Source organism: Eurytemora carolleeae, unplaced genomic scaffold, assembly GCF_000591075.1.
Source record: "Eurytemora carolleeae unplaced genomic scaffold, Eaff_2.0 scaffold281, whole genome shotgun sequence".
In the NCBI taxonomy this organism is placed as follows: domain Eukaryota; kingdom Metazoa; phylum Arthropoda; class Copepoda; order Calanoida; family Temoridae; genus Eurytemora; species Eurytemora carolleeae.
In genome coordinates this window covers 60,992-63,566 of record NW_019396255.1, presented here as the reverse complement: position 1 = coordinate 63,566, position 2,575 = coordinate 60,992, and the positions used below count along the sequence as shown (strand labels likewise).

At 30.1% G+C, this 2,575-nt stretch overlaps 1 protein-coding gene and 1 long non-coding RNA gene across 3 annotated transcripts in view; one reads left to right on the top strand and one right to left on the bottom strand.

Moving 5' to 3' along the window:
* LOC111699463 (uncharacterized) overlaps positions 1-2,575 on the bottom strand; it is an 18,206-nt gene that overhangs the window by 14,832 nt on the left and 799 nt on the right. The gene's annotated exons all lie outside the window — the stretch shown is intronic.
* Positions 1,822-2,358, top strand: LOC111699465 (uncharacterized). Its single transcript, XR_002764756.1, has 2 exons — positions 1,822-1,934; positions 2,172-2,358. It is a non-coding gene; the product is annotated as an uncharacterized LOC111699465 (long non-coding RNA).

Below are 2,575 nucleotides of genomic sequence, written 5' to 3'. Positions count from 1 at the left end.
TAAACAATAATATATGGATACAAGGATATATAAGAATACTTGTATACAAGGGTAAACAAGAATATATGGATACAAGGATATATAAGAAAACTTCTATACAAGGGTAAACAAGAATACATGGATACAAGGAGAGGAATTACTAAAATGAAAAGATATGGAAAGGTATAGTTTTTCTTATAGCTCCTCAAATTAGAAGTTTCCACAGTGGATATCGAGATCAATATCCTGGGATTATGAGTATCAAACGAAAATTTTCCAGCTAGTGATGGAAATATCTTTTGTTGTTTTTTAAACATTGAAGTGTGTACTTCTTGAAAATCCAGAAAGTTAATGGAATTTTGAAATTGTATGTTCAAAAGTATGCCAGGCCTATTTCTTTTGCAGATTCAAATTTTTAACAAAAGTTTATTTAAGCAATTTTTTAGAAAACACACTTTTGAAACATGCTCATTTTGATCAGTCTTAAACATTTTTGTTAAGCCATCTATGAGTCAAAAGTTCATAAAAATAAAGAACAGATTCAGTATGTTTTGAGACGGAAAAAAAGATGATTAAAAACTTTAAAAAGTTACTATATTCCAATTTAAAGTTTCTCTTTTGTAAATGTATCACATTGAACTGGACGTTTAAGTATAGATATCTATGTACACTTATACTTTGCTTGTTTATACATATACTTATACTTTTTGTGACAACTTACATGACCCTATAGGAACGGTTTATTGAGTGTTAAAGATGAACAATTTTGCCCAGAAAACAAATAATTTAATCGTTTTTTCTTTGAAAATCGTCAAATATAGAGCTTACACTAGAGGGGGGGGGGCGTTGGATTAAGAAAATTGCTTTGATTCGACATGAAAAATTAAAGCAAATAAACAAAGTTTTAGCAGTCAGTTCAAAATAATAGTCCTATATTTATTCTTTCAAAATAACAATTAGATACAATTATAACACCTTGTTTTAGGATCAAACCCCTGGAATCTGCATCAAACAGTTTCAGATTTTTATGATTTTTAATCCTCTTCTTACTTAAGTGAATTCTTTTTTTAAAACTTATTCTGTCTGCACTATATATATGTCACAATAAATAACCTTCTTTTTCACACAAGAGCTAGCTCTAAGAGTAAGTTCCCATCTTTTTAAAATATTAAACCTCATTTAATTGAATTAGATGTATTTAAATAATATTAAATATTTAAGGAACTGAACAAAATGGAAAATCACAAGGAAATTAATTTTTTGTGCTTTAAAACTTGATTTACAAATTAATATATCGAGGTTTCATGAATTCTGACTAATTTATATTGCTCCAGGATTTTTCAAATCATTTGTTTAGTAATCCAGATTAGATTAAAATCAATATTTAGAATTTCATAGTATTAAAATATTTAGGGTCCGTCCTAGTATACCATTTTGAACCCTTCCCCCCTCCCCCTCCTATCAATTTTGTACATGATCACCTATTTTTCAGCAAAATTATTATTCTTTATTTTTTATTATTTTAGGGTTAGGTTATAGTCCTAGATAAATTAGAAAAGATTGTTCATGTCGTCTTCACCATACCGGAGGGTAACAGTTGAAATTGAAAATGGCAATTTAGCTATGGACTAGCTACTGACATACAGTACATTGGATATAAAGGTTTGCGGCAAGTATATTTGTACTCTGTACAAATTTATGGGGGTTTGTTTACAAATATTGCAGACATACTAGTTAAAAGTTTGGGGGGGGGGCCAAAAAAATTTTCGCTCTTCGCGCGAAATATTTCCCCCTAGCCCCCCCTAAACAAATGTCTAGTTGCGCCCCTGCCCCTTACACACAAAGAACATATTAAAGTTGGAAGACTTTTCAAACTATTAAATCTCTTGGGATGATTGCGATATTTTGGTAAATACTATGTGTCAACAATCAACATGTGGACAGTGAAAATCTCGGTATGATTACCATTTTATTTTATTTTATTAAATTAACTAAGTTGATTCTGTCCTATTATACAATTTTTGGACCCAACCTCTCCCCCTCCCCCTCCCCCCCTCCTATCAATTTTGTCCATGACCACCTTTTTTCAGCAAAAGTATTATTATTATTTTTTAAATTATCTTAGGGTTAGGTTAGGTTAATACAATTTCTGGGCCAAGCGCTGCAGCTAACCTAATTTTGTTTTATTTCAGGATCTCTCTTCAACTTGTCTTGAATGCAATAGAGAAATCGATTGGCTGCTGCAAATTGTTACTTAATCTTTTTACAACTGAGACGAAGTTCCCAACCTATGAATATAAGATATACTTTTTGATAATTATGTATTCTTAATTTTTTCAATTTTGTTGGCTCATTAATAAAGAGATTTTTAAAACTTTACTTTCATTTACACATTTGTCTTGTATACTTTTGTGTGTTTGGACTTGAGAAAATTTCACTTTTAGAATCTGTTTTGGATATTTTAATTTTAAAAGGGTCATGAAAAAAGTCGACATTTATTACTTTTGAAAATGTACCAATTTAAACAAAAAAGAAACACAAATTTTAAACGATTTTTAATGGCGACTTTCAGGGCAACAGTCAACCATATAAAGGC